The sequence below is a fragment of the Dama dama genome, chromosome 33 (genome assembly GCF_033118175.1).
Source record: "Dama dama isolate Ldn47 chromosome 33, ASM3311817v1, whole genome shotgun sequence".
In the NCBI taxonomy this organism is placed as follows: Eukaryota; Metazoa; Chordata; class Mammalia; order Artiodactyla; family Cervidae; genus Dama; species Dama dama.
In genome coordinates this window covers 33,236,371-33,253,949 of record NC_083713.1, presented here as the reverse complement: position 1 = coordinate 33,253,949, position 17,579 = coordinate 33,236,371, and the positions used below count along the sequence as shown (strand labels likewise).

The window sequence follows — 17,579 nt, the reverse complement described above, 5'->3', positions numbered from 1 at the left end:
ATGTGAAGTCAAGTGGGCCTTAGGAAGCATCACTAAGAAAAAAAACTAGTGGCTGTGAAGGAATTCCAGTTGAGCTATTTCAAATCCTCAAAGATGATGCTGTTAAAATGCTGCACTCAATATGCCAGCAAATTTGGAAAACTCAGCAGTGGCCACAGGACTGGAAAAGGTCAGTTCAAATACCAAAGAAAGGCAATAACAAAGAATATTCAAACTACCGCACAATTGCACTCATCTCACATGCTAGCAAAGTAATGCTCAAAATTCTCCCAGCCAGGCTTCAACAGTACGTGAACCGTGAACTTCCAGATTTTCAAGCTGGATTTAGAAAAGGCAGAGGAACCAGAGATCAAATTGCCAACATCTATTGGATCATCAAAAAAACAAGAGAGTTCCAGAAACACATCTACTTCTGCTTTACTGACTATGCCAAAGCCTTTGACTGTGTGGATCACAACAAACTGTGGAAAATTCTTAAAGAATTGGAAATACCAGACCACTTTACCTGCCTCCTAAGAAACCTGTATGCAGGTCAAGAAGCAACAGTTAGAACCAGACAAAGAACAATGGACTGGTTCAAAATTGGAAAAGGAGTATGTCAAGGCTGTATACTGTCACCCTGTTTATTTAACTTATATGCAGAGTACATCATGCAAAATGCTGGGCTGTATAAAGTTAAAGTTGGAATCAAGTTTTCTGGGAGAAATATCAATAACCTCAGATATGCAGATGACACCACCCTTATGACAGAAAGCATGGGAGAAGATGGGAGAAGAGGATGACAAAGGATGAGATGGTTGGACGGCATCACCGACTCAATGGACATGAGTTTGAACAAGTTCTGGGAGTTGATGGACAGGGAAGCCTGGCGTGTTGCAGTCCATGGGGTCACAAAGAGTCAGACACGACTGAGTGACTAAACTGAAATGAGAGCCTGAGCAGAGAGTGATGATGAGAGAGATGTGCTCTAGGCAGGAACTAAATCAAGCCAGGTCTTTAGGCCATCTTAAGGAGATTGACTTATCCTGAGGCAATGAAAGGCTTTAAGCAGCAGGGCAAGAAGACCAATATTCTGAGAAGATCCCTCTAGGTACCCTGAGAAGGAGCTACTAGAAAGAAGTTCACAGAGGCAACAGGGAGGACATTGCAAAAGTTCAGCCAAGAGATGCTAGTGCTAGGAATAGAGAAAAGTAGATGGATTTGAGAAATATTTATTTAAGAGGTAAAACCGACAGAACTTGGTGAAGGGAGACTTCCAGGAAGGAATCTTTCATCTTTTTTTTTTTTTCCCTCAGTTCAGTTCAGTCGCTCAGTCATGTCCAACTCTTTGCAACCCCATGAACTGCAGCACGCCAGGCCTCCCTGTCCGTCACCAACTCGTGGAGTCCACCCAAACCCATGTCCATCCAGTCGGTGATGCCATCCAATCATCTCATCCTGCCTTCAATCTTTCCCAAAATCAGGGTCTTTTCCAATGAGTCAGCTCTTCGCATCAGGTGGCCAAAGTACCGGAGTTTCAGCTTCAACATCAGTCCTTCCAATGAACACCCAGGACTGATCTCCTTTAGGATGGACTGGTTGGATCTCCTTGCAGTCCAAGGGACTCTCAAGAGTCTTCTCCAACACCACAGTTCAAAAGCATCAATTCTTCAGCACTCAGCTTTATAGTCCAACTCTCACATCCATACATGACCACTGGAAAAACCATAGCCTTGACTAGACGAACCTTTGTTGACAAAGTGATGTCTCTGCTGTTTAATATGCTATCTAGGTTGGTCATAACTTTCCTTCCAAGGAGTGCTTACTCCTTTTAATTTCATGGCTGGTCTAGTCTAATTACATTATACTCTTTACTTGAAAGCTGATCTAAACTTCTCACCAATACAAATGTACTCAATTGTAGAATATTTGCAAACAAAAGCTGCAAGGCATTTCAATCACAAAATTAACTTTTCACTTCTAAATGGTAAAACCCAGATCTTGGAACAGAACCAAAACACACAAAAATAACACTGAATTCAAAGAAATCAGATGGAAATAATAGCAATATAAATTAAATATCCTAATTAAGTATATTTCCTACTTCCCAATTTCTTCAATGTCTATTAAAAAAAGCAAATATACTTCGTGCCCAATGCCTCTCTCTCCTTTCTGTGCCATTTTTACTCCAAGATTATTATTCCATAATGGTTTAAGTGGAAAGAGAAATTTTACATGTTTTGCAAATAATTTATTAATAAAACTGTGTGTGAGTTCACAGGTGAGCCAGCAGACTATATTATGTCTCATATATAAGTCACATGATAAAAAGACACCTCACCCAGCTCAGGTGTATGTGGAGGTATGTTGGTCAGGGTGTGCAGTACCCTAAATGAGGTGAGACCTCAGCTGACTCCTAAGAATCAGAAAAAGTTATAGAGGTAAACATTAGAGGGAAGGTGCTCTGAGCAGTGCAGAGAACAAAAACAAACAAACAAAACCGATGACATCTGTTGCTGAAATAAAAAATTCTGAGTATAAATCCATAGTTAAATGAGGGTCATATTTGGTGGGGCCATTTTAAGGGCCATAGATTCTCTATCCTGTGAGCTGTGAAAAGTCATTACCTGACTTGAAGCAGAGCAGAGAGAAGTTCAGGTTTATAATTTTAAAGAGATTAGCACCTCAGGGTTCTTCTGAGGATGGATTTGAGCTTAACACTATCCATCGAGATATCAGGTGGCAGGTGACTATGGTACCCAAGACAAAAGGTGATAAGACCCTGAACTAGAGCAATAGAAGTAGGAGAGGAATTTGTGAAAAAAGAAGGTGGAAAAGCTTAAAGAGATTCAGTATTCTGATAGTTCTAGAAGCTAAAATGAGAGTAAAAAATGACCTTTGGATTTCTGGCATGACATCTGGATGGTGATACAGATCAATAACCCCTTCTCCAAAATCCCAGGAGCCTAATATGTCTCAAAAATCGAGACATTTTGGATGTTAGAAAGGAGATGTGGTTTACATACCCAATATAACAGAGTGTCCCCCAGCAGCACTGGAATGGTACCATGTAGTCAAACACAGAGGGGCTTCCCAGGTGGAGCGAGTGGTAAAGAATCTGCCTGCCTATGCAGGAGACGTAAGAGAGGAGGGCTTAATCCCCGGGTCAGGAAGATCCCCTGGAAAAGGGCCTGTCAACCCACTCCAGTATTCTTTCCTGGAGAATCCCACGGACAGAGGAGCCTAGAGGGCTAAGTCCACAGGGTCGCACAGAGTCGGACAGGACTGAAGTGACTTAGCACACACATAATCAAGCATAGAACTATTTCTTCAGCCAGACACATCCACCAAGCAGAGTGATGATAATCGGCGTCCTGACAATTCACTCAGGTTACACAGCAAATGCATTGAATTCTACTGACAAATGAGTTAACCAAAAAAATTTTTTTAACAGAGATTCTTTTGGTTTTGGAATTGTGGATAAGATACAGTAAATGTGAAGTAATTAACCTCCAACTAATAAAATAAATAAATAAAAAAAATTAAAAAAAAAAAAAGATACAGTAAATGTACTAATGCTCATAAAGAAGATACAGGAAGTAAAAGAGGTTGTCTTTTGTTGTTGCTGCTGCTGTTTTGATGGGATGAAGGTTCTGGTTTACACATGTATAATCTCAGGTAATTATGACATCTCAAAGATGTCCAGCAGGCAATGGTATAGATGAGATGAAAAAACTAGTTTGGACAGTTTGAAACTGAAACAATTATAGGGGAAAAATGTATACTTGGGAAAATAATCTCTGTTTAGTGCCAAAAATATGAGGCCAACCCAGAGAATGACTGAAGATTTCATCTAATTGCTAGTAGTCACTAATGACCTAGAATTCAGAGTCCTACTTGTCTCTGCTTTGCCATAAGTTAATGCATGTTGGTCTTTTGTCTTTACTGGCACTGATTTGAATTCATTGCTGCTATTGGCCCCATATTGTGTTTTGATTATTCAAATTATATCAAACTAATCATTCTGATCCTAAATAGATGCATAGATAGGTGATTAAAAATATTTCTTTCTCAATATGATTTTACAGTCATAAAAGATCTGGCATAAAAATATATTTTTATATTCTATGGACCAAAAAGTTAAATATGTCTGAAGATGATCTGGGCATTAATCATTTCTAAAATCTTAAAACAGTAATTTTGCTTTTGGAGAAAGATTCCTTTTACCAGGAATCTGAAGGCAGGTTAAAATTAAAAGCTTCTATGGAAGGCTTAATCATCCAATCAGAACTTCCAAGCCTACATCCCTACAGGTCCTTTAGGGATCAAATCAAATTTCTCAATTTCCCAAACTAGTCTTTGCGGGGGTGGGAAAATGGTATAATTTCTACAATATGTCTTATATTTGTTTCATAGTAAAAGGAAAATATATGTTAACAAACTACAAACCAAAGAATAAACTTGCCAGTTTACTATAATAATTTTTTTCAGACTCCACCCAGCATATAACTCAGCCATAAATGTTAGCACTTAGAGCAGGACAGAATTCTTTTTCTCTCTCAAGCTTTCATTTGATAATAGTTACCACCGAAATCCCTTCAGAAAAACCTTTCCAGTTTTTCCTGTCCCCAAACATACCACAATATACTGAGAACCCATTTAAGATACAATGATGTACAATAAGGTTTCATGCAGTTCCTAATGTTTGAGAGATTTGGTCTAGCACCAGGTCCTAGAGCCTCTAGTCATCCAATAAATGTTTCAAAAGGATTACAGTATAATTTTATACATTTTTAAAAGTACAGTTTGATTTTCTTCCCCATGAATGTGTGTGCATGAGACACAAACTGCTAGAAAAATCAGCCTTAAAAAAATGTAAATTCAATAGGACATCACTATTTTTATTGTAGGTTCCAGTCCATCTGTGCCCATAAAATCAATGCAGTGTTTTAAGACCAATATTTTTTAAAGTAAATAATAGAGAACATCCAGTTGTAAGGTTAAGTACTGCCTTGTAAACCTTGCTTCATTTATATACACACATACTTCAGTCTATTGTATTGAAGAATAGAATGCAATTCTGAGGACTGCAGTCCAAAAAAAAAAAAAAGTTTTAAAAACACTGATGTTTTATTGGCTTAAAATAAAATACATTTTAAGCCAATATAATAAAAGATCAGAAGACTAAATTATGTTGTCCAAGTTGACTCAAAAAATTAAATGTGGCTCTGAAATACGAAGGAAGGATTAAAAATCTCAATGTCATCATCAATACACATGTGCCCACAGTGACAGAAAAGATTGACAGCCTCAGTCTCCCTGAAGTCAGGCATCATCTGGACAGTAGAAATTAGAGTAAATCAGAGCTGGACAAAGAACAACTGACTGTTCTGTAATTACAAAGGACTTACAAACTATATGAAAGACAGAAAGATAAACATCTTAAGACAAATGAGAAGGTGGGTAGTGAAAAGAAAAGATAACATGTGTCTTGAGTCAGGTCACTCAAATAAGGCCATGTCTACTATTAATTTGCTAGGTGAACTGAAGTTAGAATCTCTTCTCAGCTTCAGTTCATCACAAAATGGATGGGTTGGCTGGATATCCAAAGTGAGAAGGGGATCCTAAGAAGGGTAGGGCTAAAGGGATTCCTGACTTAAGTCCTCATTATCTTAATCTAGGGAAGTATTATTTTTTCTGTTTTACAGAGAGTTTAAATGAGACACAGTTACTCTAGATAATGCAGATATGTTACATTTCTCTCTAGAATTAAGAGTAAAGATAATCTAATAACATCTGGCCCAATAATCAATAAGATTAAATTAATAACATACACTCAGAGAGCAATGTGTGTGTGCTCAGTTGCTCAGTCCTGTCTGACCATGACCCTGCAGACTGTAGTCTGCCAAGCTCCTCTATCCTTGGGATTCCCAGGCACGAATACCTGAATGGGTTGCCATTTCCTTCTCCAGGGGATCTTTCCCACCCAGGGATCAAACTCTCATCTGCGCTTGCAGATAGATTCTTTACCACTGACCCACCTGTGAAGCCCCTCAGACAGAGCAATACCCATATCTAATTTTTAAACAGTATTTAGCACATATATTTCTCTGTATGGCGAGAACATTAAGAGGGAAGGTGAGGCTCTTTTATGAAAAGCAAAACGCACTGGTTAAAGCTATCATTAATAATAATCTCCTATTGTGCTGTGATTGAATTTTAACTTTAAGTGTCTTAAAAAAACCATTTGTGTTTCCTAAGGCATTTTATGTTAAGTGTTCAATTTAAACTATGTTTAAAAAATTAGCAAAGATAGAACTAAAAAAATCTAGACAGTGAGACAGTTTATTATTAAAATTTCTATGTAAAAATGCTAGTTAAAGCAATGCAAAAAGAAAGATGCTTGGTACAAACTGTTCAGAATGTTTCAACTAATACGTATGCTAGACTACAGATATTAAAAGTTAAATTTAAAGAAATTCATTTGTAGGGCATGATTTTAACCTTACATAGTTTAGCCACAAATTTAAAGAAAAATTTGCACAGTAAAAAAAAGCAATAGATTTCCCCACAACCAAAAATTCTCAAATAAAGGCAGCGACTTTAATTTTTTAATAATACAATTTGAATTAAAATGTCTTCAATATTGCAGCATAACTTCTATAGAAAATTATGTTCACTGTTCACTTGATAAGGTATTTTGAAAACCAGAAAAAGATTGGTAACTCCATGGAGTTCTTAAAACAGAAATAGTTATTTGATCAATTTTAAAATGAGGTGTTTGGATGAGTTTTTGAGAGAGAAGGAAGTGCTTTGATGGACTTTGAAAGAAAATAAAAATCTAAGGTAAGCACCGGTTTTACCTTCATTTCTTAGGCTTCAGAAAAGCCTAATTAGGCAGGGAAAGGAATTTGGGCCTGGCACACCCAGGCTCAGACGTGGCAGGTTCCTGAAACAAAGTTTTTTTGAACCTTTGAGTCATATGCCACAGGCAGACCAAACCCGCGATATGCAGGTTAAGTCAACAGGTCCTTTAACGAGATGGTGTGCGGTCGGTGAGTGGCAGTTGGATTTCCTCCTGACTCGAAGAAAATAACTTCTTGATCAAACCGGAAAGTGGGCGCAGCCTGGCTTAGGGAGCGCACCCGGAAAAGTGCAGAGACCAAACAGAGAGAGAGAGAAGGATGTCCGCGTCCCGACCACAGAGCGCCTTCCAAACCACTCGGAAACCATTCGAATGGCTCGGCGGCCGCGGTTTCCAGCTAGGACTGTCTGGGGTCGGGCTGGGAAAGTTGTCTGCCTAGTTCGGCTCTTCCCGCCGCGGGCTCGCCGCTCCGGCACCCGCACCCGGGCGGGAGGAGACCTGCAACCTGTTAGCCCGAGAGGAAGCGCGGCCGCCCGGCTCCCTGCCCTTCCCACCTCCCCACCCCACCCCCAGTCCGCGACCCTCAAAGGGACAGGCTCCGGGCCCCCGGGACTTCGGCCCGGGGCTGGATCTTCTGGAGCCTCCTTACAGGGGGCACCGCGGGTGCCAGGGTGACCCCCGGGGCGTCACCTCCCCCGGCCTCGGGCACCCCTTTCGCCCTCTCCCGAAGGGCAACTGAAACACCGCTCTCGAGACCATCTCCAACCGGCCACCGGGACCGTCCCGGTCTCCCCGCCACGTGAGCCTCTGCGTCCATCCGACCCCCCTCTCCCCACCTCCGATGCTGCCCAGGGTCAACGGGTCCCCCGCCGCGACCCTAGCGCCGGCCCGCCGACTCACCTGGCCGGTGGGCAGGGCAGGGCAGGGCAGGGCAGGGCAGGGCGGCGGGAAGCGGCGGCCCGGCGGGCGCTGGACGTGGGCCGGGCGCCAGGTGCAGGTGGCGGCGGCGGCGGCGACGGCTCCGGTTGCTGTCGCTACAGTTGCCGCTTAGTCCGGCTCCTCCTCCGCCGCCGCCTCCTGCCTTCCCGCTGGGCCTCCGGCGTTGCCAGGAGAGGCCGAACCGAGGCTCCGCTTCCTCTCGGAGTCTCCCAGGTGAGCTCCAGCCTGCGACGTCGGCAGGGGCGAGGCCCCCGCCCCGCGCCTGCGCGCCAGCCTCCCGCCCCGCCCAAGCCCTACCTGAGCGCTCCAGGTGAGGACCGAGGTCTGCGCGCGGGGCGAGGGCGCAGTCCCTGGCCGCGCGCAGCCGCCGCGCGGCTCCTCTGGCCGCGCGAGAGGCGAGGCTGGTTCTCCGCTCGGGGCGAGTCTCAGCCCGTCTACCCTGGGGAGTCCTGCGCTGACCTGATGTCAGGGGTCACCTTGTAACCAGAACAGAGTCTGAGTCCTTAGGGAACCAGAGGATCTAGATAGCCCTCAGACACCCTTCTCTTCCTCTGCGTTTTGCCAAAATGAAGGGGTGCGCTGTCCGGAGATCGGGGTACCCCGTGCCTCCGAGGACCACCTCCTGATAGTAGCAACGGTTGGCTCGTAGGGTTTCCACGAGCAGAGTTCAGCAACGTCTGTCACCACTTCGGTTCGTGAGCTATTGGGTGAGCTTCCTTCCCATGCAGTCTTGATTTCATCACTTGACTCACTTCAGCGCAGCTAGTGGTTTCCGTTTCTGCAAGGGCGCGCTCTGGTAGGGGCGCCTCACGTCCAAAGGAGGAGCCTCTGTCTTCCAAAGAAGAGCTTCTGGTATTTGGCAGAGCCTCGCGAATTTGGGGCGCGCCACTCCTTCCTGGGTTGCTATCGAAAGGCAAACCGATTGCCAGATGAGAGGGAAAACAGGGAGGGTAGAGAACAGCCCGCTGCGCTTGTTTGCAAAGACGCTGAGGTTTCCTAGAGAGGGCTTGCTGCTCCTGCAGTTTTGCTTAAACCCAACATCCACCGGGAAGTGAGAACCCAGACTCTAGAGAACTGGTGGGGTTTGCTGTTCATCCCAAGACCAAAAAAACCAGAAAAAATTTAAATCCTTCTATGATAGATACAACTTTCTGTTTCGTCTTCCTGCTGCTGTTCTGACAAGCATTGACACACCCGAAACCAGGACTTAAAATGACCTTTCTACCTTCCTATGAACTTATTTATTTAGCGCTATCTTGAATGTACATGGGAATATTAAGAGAAAAATAGCTGAAAATGTTTTAGTGGCATGCTTAATTACCTGGTGGCAGGTTTTTCCATAAAGTTCACCTGTGGCCTTCCTCCAGCATTTTGGCACATACTCTTATTGTTCCTATATATTGGTATATTAGTGTTATGTGTGACCTAAAGTAAAGGTTTACTTTATTTTACTAGGTTTACTTTACTAAAGTAAAGGTTTACTCACAAAAAGTCAGACATGACTGAGTGACTGAACTGAAAAGTAAAGGCTTAGACGTACTGGTTAGTACAGTATCAACAGGTGCAGTTTTAGGACTTGGTTAATCTAACATTGGTGTTAGCATCCACAGTACTATTTTATATTACACTCATAAATCGGGTTTAAAACTTTAGTTAGTTGTTTGTTTTGTATATTGTGGTTACCTGAAGCTGAAACTCCAATACTTTGGCCACCTGATGCGAAGAGCTGACTCATTTGAAAAGACCCTGATGCTGGGAAAGATTGAGGGCAGGAGGAGAAGGGGGTGAAAGAGGATGAGATAGTCGGATGGCATCACCGACTCAATGGTCGTGAGTTTGAGTAAACTCCGGGAGTTGGTGATGGACGGGGAGGCTTGGCGTGCTGCAGACCATGGGGTCGCAAAGAGTCGGACACGACTGAGCAACTGAACTGAACAGTTACCTTGCAAGCATCAAGAAACCATTATATGTTTATGACATATTAATATCAGTGTGTGTGTGTGTGTGCTAAGTTGCTTCAGCCATGTTTGACTCTTGGTGACCCTATGGACTGTAGCCTGCCAGGCTCCTCTGTCCAAAGGATTCTCCAGGCAAGAATACTGGAGTGGATGGCCATGTCCTCTTTCAGCGAATCTTCCCTGCCCAGGGATCAAACCCTTGTTTCTTTATGTCTTCTGAATTGGCAGGCAAGTTCTTTACCACTAGCACCACCTGGAAAGCCCCTTTTATATCAGTCAGTCAGTCAGTCAGTTCAGTACTTGCCTGTAATTTTTTAAGCTCTCCCTCTCTTCCCATAGAAATTCAGGAGCTACTTATGTGTATTACCATATCAATTTGATCATAGTTGTTGTTAGATCCAGGGCTAAAAACACTACCTAAATTTCACATCACCTAGCTCCTTTTTAAAAAAATTCTGCTACTTTCTTTGCTGTTTGCTTTTAAGCAGATATTAGAGTGTTAGCCTTTGGGAAATTTGGGAGAAATACGAAGCCAAGAAATTTGAACCCAGAAATTAATAAACTAAGAAATCCTAAACCAAGGAGTCTATGTTTCTTGTCTTGTACTCCTCATCCCTAAATGAGGCAGAAGCCAAAGACTACCAGATTTTTGATGTCCCACCAAGCAACAAGCAAGAATTTTCACTAACAGGACAGTATAAAGCAGATGAATATAGAAAAGCAACCTGGAATCCAAGGACTGAACTTTTTTGACAGCAATACTAGAAAAGTCAAATAGTAACTGCCAGGCTACTCTGTTCATGGATTTTTTCAGGCAAGAATACTGGGGTGGGTTGCCATTTCCTTCTCCAGTGGAACTTCCCCACCCAGGGATTGAACACTTATCTCCTGTACTCCAGCCAGTCTCCTCTATTACAGGCAGATTCTTTACTGACTGAGCCACCAGGGAAGCCAAAAGAGAAGCTAGGGGAGACCTATAAAAAGAGAGAACAAGCAAATAGGACCAAAATGCTGCATGAGTGAAAAAAGAACAGGAAAAATCAGAAAGGACTAAAAATTGATTATCACTTTTACAATGAAGACAAATCATTTAAATAAGGAAAGCAATCTTTCTTTGTCTGGCATAACTATTAGCATTACACATACTGTTTCATTTCATTCTGAAGCAAAGTCTTAAAATTAATGAAAGTTATTCCTTAACAATGAAATTAAAATGCTGCAGGCCCAGAGGAAAATATTGTTATGCTGAAATGTTTAATGTCCTAAATCCGATCAGACAAAGGGTTTTTGAAAGTATGTTATTCAAAATTATGGGATAAAGAATTTGTTTTATAAAGAGGAAATCAGTATTTCATCATAAAATAAAACCCAGGAGACTTAGTGTAGACATGCTTCTCAGAAACAAGCATATTTTATATATACATATATAAGCTTTTTTTTTTTTTTGGCTGCTCTATGAAGCAGGCCAGATCCCAGTTCCCTGACCAGGGATTGAACCTGCATCTCCTGAACCAGAAATGCTGAGTCCTAACCACTGGACCACCAGGGAAGTCCCAGAAACAAGCTTGTCTTAACACTACATGTTTGGCATAAAATGGCAGTTAAGATAGAAAACCAAGCAGATTTTACACAGGAAGGAAGGCAGACATTCTCTCACCTCCGCTCCCCTCTGCCACAGGAAAACACACACACACACACACACACACACACACACACACACACACACACAAGACTAACCACAAAATGCTCATTTATATGGGTTTAAAATAATACTCGGGCCTCCCTGGTGGTTCATCTGTAAAGAATCCACCTGCAATGCAGAAGACTGCCTGCAGTGCAGGAGATGTGGGTTCAATCCCTAGATTGGGAAGATCCCCTGGAGAAGGAAATGGCAACTCACTCCAGTATTCCGGCCTGGGGAGTCCCATGGAGAGAGAAGCCTGGTGGGCAACAGTCTGTGGGTTGCAAGAGTCGAACAGCACTTAGCAACTAAACCACTCCCAAAATAATACTCACTATTTAATAATTTCTGTTAATATATAAAGTAATGGCAAGACCAGTATCTGAAACTTAAGTGGTACTCAATAAATATTTGTTAAATTAATAAATAGATCCATTAAATATCATGAAAAAAAACAACAATAATCAGAGTGTCTTGAGCTGGGTACAAGCCCAAAAGAATGCTTTAACCAAATAATTTAGAGAAATAATTTAGGCAAGTAAGAGTAATGGACTAGGAATCTGAGGGACAAGTTTCCAATAACAGTAGTTACCAGTTATCACACAATTATATTTCAAAGGCACTATGCAAAGAAACTTATGCTTCTTTGAGTTACTTGTTTCTGGGCTTACATTTTCTTTTCCACAAAATAAGACAATGGTATAAAGTGATTGCCAAGTTCCTTCACACACTGATTCATGTAAATGCCATGAAAATTGTCAGGGGGAAAAATAAACCTCTAAAGGAAAAAAAATCGAAAACAAAAATGAAAACACATAAATTAATTAACTGAGACTGAAATTTTAATTCAAAAATTAATTATGTAATATAACTAGTGAAAATTGTTCAGATTCACTAAGTCCAACTCTAAGTGTTTTGGATTTGCTAACTGTTTAATTTTTGGTTATCCTGGGTTTAGCAACTTTAGTTTGAAACATACTGCCTGATTTAAACTTTAAAAACAGTTTTGCCTTGTGTGGAAACTGGAGTCTCCAGTTCAGGATCTCAAAATCAAAATGAGAGTTTTGACTCAAAGACTAAAAAGATTTAAATAATTTCTACTAAAAGAACTGAAAGGCTATGGATTTAAAAGGAGAATGGTGCTGGTATCATAGGGGAGAACCACAAATATGTGAGTGTTTTTTTAAAAATAGTGATTCAGCATAATTCCACGTTGTGCTTAAAATATTGAGTGAAAACATGGATAGATTATTTTTAGCATGAAGCCTCTTGGACATTGTCTTGTATGAGGATTGCTTATGATTTTCCCCTGAAGAATATCATCAGAACAACCATCTGGGACATTCCAAGACATACAGATTTCTATGAGGGCACTTATTGACTTACGTTGCAACAGAATTATGTCTTGTTAATCTTGTATCCTTAATGCTTGGCACATAGTAGGTGCTCAATAAATATTTGATGAAATGGATTGAATAGAGTGCAGAGTTTCAAGCTTTCGAGCATTAGCATAAGACAAAAAATAAAAAATGCTATGCTGAGTCAGGCTAAATTCAGTCTAGCCAGTTCTAAATTCTGACAGTGGCACCAACGGATACTTTGTGGGAAAAGACGGCAATAGTCCTGCATGATGTTAACCTCAGAGAAGTACTCCAGGTATCCTTGATTCATTTTTCCCCTCAATTTATCTCTCTGTTTTCTGAAAAATGATTGATTAAATTATAAAGCAGTTTATGTTCACTATAGAAATATCAGAAAATGCAGATGGATTTTGAAAAATCTAAAATTTCTGCCATGAGGATAAATCAGGGCTAATTACCAGACCTGTTTCTGTTGTATATCTTTCCAAAGATATTTTATTGGAAAAAGTTGGGGGAGAGGAATGTGAGATGTGAAGGGAGACAGAGACATGTCTTTAAAATAAAATCTAGATCGTTTTGTGATCTTTTTCTGTATCCAAAGTTTTCTGCTTAACATATACTTCCATATCAATTAATTCACTTCTCTACAGCATTATTTTTAGATTACATCATTGTTTCTTTCTGTGTAGATGTATTTAATCAGTCATTTATTATTGGATAATGAAGACTGTCTCCAAATTTTGCTATTGCGAACAGTACTATGATGATCATGCTCTTCATCTAGTCACTACTGTCTTCATCTGTTGAAACATTTGTAATGATTTCCTTCTGACTTTTATTTTATATCAGCCATTTAAGATCCTAAACAATGATGATATCACTAGAAGAATTTTATCCCAAACAGTAATAAATAGAAACAAATTAGCATTTTCTATTTGTAAGAATCTTAGTTACCAAGCCTTTATGTCAAGGATGTTCATTGTAATTAAAACCTTATTACTTTAGAAATATGGAAATGCCCCCTTATTTTAAATAAGCCAGATCTTTTACTGTCTCCTGATCATACCACACTTAGCTTCCCACTTTTGAAAATCTGTGTATATTTTGATACAGTATTCTTCCCTCCATCTCTCCAAAGATTCTTTAACACAGCTGAAGACCCTGGTCTACTAGCGAGCTTCCAAAAGCAATCCAAATCACCTTGATATTTTTAAATTCCTTGCAATGGCATAAAATAAACCTCCCTCCTCCCTTGGTCCTTCCCACCTCCTTATGCCAGTATCATGAAGGGAAAATTGTTAAGGGACGTTACCTAGGTATGGTATCATTTATTGCTAAATAGTTATAAAATCTGTTAAATAATTTTAATCATTGAAGATAGGAATGATCTTTTAGCATAATAGGTCTAAGGTATTATACCAAAAAGAAATAGCATCATTATAATTAAGTTTAAGAGAGAAATATTGATTTTTCATGCATACTAGAAGAAAAACTTTGAAGGAAATTATATTTTTCAGTGGCTTTGTTTTTAGTTGATTAACAGAAAAGTCATTTGCTCCTTACTTATGTCCAATCACAGAGTTGGAATGCACCTGTTCTCTATTCCCGAGGGTGTCAGCCAACTCTAAAACAGCCCGATCCTCCCCTCAGCAAAACTTCAAGAACAGAAGTCGCTGACAAGCAGCTGACATCTGAGGCTGCACAACACACACACAAAATTACTGCTAGGGGAGGAAATGTGTTTATTTCTGTTAGAAGAGTTGATGGACCACAGAGAAAAGGCAAGGGGGGGATGGAGATACTGCAGAAAGGGATTAAATAGCTTAGACACGATAAAGAAGGAGTAGAGGACAAAGGACTCATCCATGTGGGACATCCTCTGAAGGCTTAAGAACAATATTGGGGACACATTCCTCCCAAGGCCTGATAATGTGGCTTCACTTCTGGGAGTAACCGGGAGCAGAGGAGGTAAATGAGGAACAACATCCAATATCTTTTCCTCTCCCTTTCTCTCCAGACTGCAAACTCTATGCAGCTTTGTAATAACTACCTAAATTCTGTAGGGAAGCCTTTAACCTTCATCAAGACCTAGTGTATATCCGATTCAAACTAAGATGATATTCAGCTGGGCCTCTACCAGCCTCAACAGTGTCTTTTGTGTGTGTGTGCGAGTGTGGATTAGAGAATGTCATTAACGGGCAGAGAGAGTTCACAGGCTCATGGCTTGTGATGAGCCAAGGGGATGACCCTATCCTCCCAGTAGGTGTAAATTCACTCCAGGGTATCCAGGTGGCCGAATGAAGCCCAGGGGGCATTTCAGCCTACTTGTCTATTGACAGGATCCCATGATGCAGGCAGGGCTCAGCACACACAACCTGGTGTCCGTCAGGTAAAATCTGTTTTCTCACCTTTTGAATATGGAGTATTGTGCCACTTGTGTTGACCAACAGAATATGGTGGAGGTGATGTTCTGTGACTTCTAAGACTAGGCGTTAGGAGACTTTATACATTCTGTGTTTAGTCTTTTGGAATGTTGCTTCTTCATATCATGAAGAAGCCTGAAATGGAAGACCATGGGGAGAGAGAGAGGCCCAAATGTCCCAGATGCCCAGTTGAGCTCAGACCCCAGCCATCCATCAGCTAAATGCAACTATGTGTCGGAGCTCAGGTAGATACCAGCCAAAGAATCACCTCAGTCAGTCAGTCATTTCAGTCGTTCAGACATGTCTGACTCTTTGTGACGCCATGGACTGCAGCATGCGAGGCTTCCCTGTCCATCACCAACTCCCAGAGCCTACCCAAACTCATGTCCTTTGGAGTTGGTGATGCCATCCAACCATCTGCTCCTCTGCTGTCCCCTTCTTCTCCTGCCCTCAATCTTTCCCAGCATCAGGGTCTTTTCCAGTGAATCAGTTCTTCACATCAGGTGACCAAAGTATTGGAGTTTCAGCTTCAGCATCAGTCCTTGCAATGAACACCCAGGACTGATCTCCGTCAGGATGGATTGGTTGGATCTCCTTGCAGTCCAAGGGACTCTCAAGAGTCTTCTCCAACACCACAGTTCAAAAGCATCAATTTTTCAGCACTCAGCTTACTTTTTGGTACAACTCTCACATCCATACATAATTACTGGAAAAACCATATTTTTGACTAGATGGACCTTTGTCAGCAAAGTAATGTCTCTGCTTTTTAAAATGCTGTCTAGGTTTGTCATAGCTTTTCTTCCAGGAGCAAGTGTCTTTTAATTTCATGGCTGCAGTCACCATCAGAAATGATTTTGGAGCCCAGCAAAATAAAGTCTGTCACTGTTTCCATTGTCCCCCCATCTATTTGCCATGAAGTGATGAGACTGAATGCCACGATCTTAGTTTTTTGAATGTTGAGTTTTAAATCAGCCTTTTCACTCTCCTGACCAGCCACAAAATCATGAAAAGGATTGATTTGCTCTTTTAAGTCACTATGTTTCGGGGGGAGTTTTTTAATTTATTTAACAATTTCATCTAAATTTGCTCTCTCAACAAGAGCAAGCAACTTTTATTTTATGTTTGTGCTCCCTTTGTACTCTCCCTGATCATACACAGAAAACTTCTGACACACAAAGTTTGGATTTTATTGGAATTTTGAAGTCTAAGCCTAAAATGACTGTACAAAACATATACCATAAACTATATATTTTAAAGAATATGTGCTCAGTCAGAGACAGTTTTCTCTTCCCCACCCCAAATCTTAATAAAATGTGTGCAGAGTGAGGAAAGAGAAGAGAATCAAGGTGGGCTGGGGATGAGGGCATTGAAAGGATGCTTGAGAAGAAGTCCTGTAACCTCGCTGTATAGGAATGCCGTATTGCTCAACTGCATGGGCCACCATTCACAGAAGGATGTGCAGAGTAAGATGTGCAGGAATGCAGACTTGACACTAAGAACTAGATTGCTGAGGGAACTCTGAGAGCAGAAAAGAAGCTGGGCTCATAGGCTCTACCCCACGTGGAGAGCAGAAAGACCCTAAGTTTATTCCTTACCTAATGTTGAGTGAGAACAGAAAACGTTTCCAAAAGGCTTCTTGAGGCAGTCAGATATAGGACAGCCCCAAAACCCTCTAGTGCCCCAGAAAGATTCAGAGAGGCCACAAAACATTTTTCAATATAAGTAAGAATGGATGTGAGAAAGAAATTATCCTTACTTAGGTATAGTCATAGAAAGGGCTTTCCAGGTGGCTTAGTGGTAAAGAATCTGCCTGCCAATGCAGGAGACACCGGTTCTGTCCCTGAGTCAGGAAGGTCCCCTGGAGAAGGAAACAGAAACCCACTCCAGTATTCTTGCCTAGAAAATCTCACGGACAGAGGAGCCTGGAGGGCTAGTGTTCACGGGGTCAAAAAAAAGTCAGGCACGACTCAGCAACTCAACAACAACAGACATGGAAAAATAATTTTACATTGCTTGTTATGTATCTGACTCTTATCTTCAGAACTAGCATCCACTACAAAGACTTCATAGTAATAAGCATAAAATGATGCAAAAGAAATCCATATTCAGTGTTCAGCCTCCATGGGATTTTCTTTGGTCTCTTATGTTACAAAGCTGCATGCTATCATTGCCAATTCATATCAAAAAGTATGTTATTCACAACTCCTGTCTTTTATAAGCTTTCTTCAGTGATGATGATGATGATGCACATCCCTTCACAGTAAGTTTTTCCATTTCCTGAGATAGCATTTCTCTCTCTTATCCCCAACCCCCCAAAATAAAAGAGAATGATGGATAGGAAACCATGTATGAAGCGAGTAGGAGGAGATAATG

The 17,579-nt window shown here is 41.2% G+C and overlaps 1 protein-coding gene across 2 annotated transcripts in view; it reads right to left on the bottom strand.

The window, feature by feature from the left end:
- The window catches only part of GALNT3 (polypeptide N-acetylgalactosaminyltransferase 3), a 53,110-nt gene extending 45,268 nt beyond the window's left edge, over window positions 1–7,842 (bottom strand). The window contains exon 1 of one of the 2 annotated variants that reach the window (XM_061135039.1): window positions 7,745–7,842. The gene's annotated coding sequence lies outside the window, so the exon portion shown is untranslated. The remainder of the gene's footprint in view (window positions 1–7,744) is intronic. The other variant, XM_061135038.1, reaches the window with a different exon arrangement.
- Between the last annotated feature and the right edge of the window lie 9,737 nt (window positions 7,843–17,579).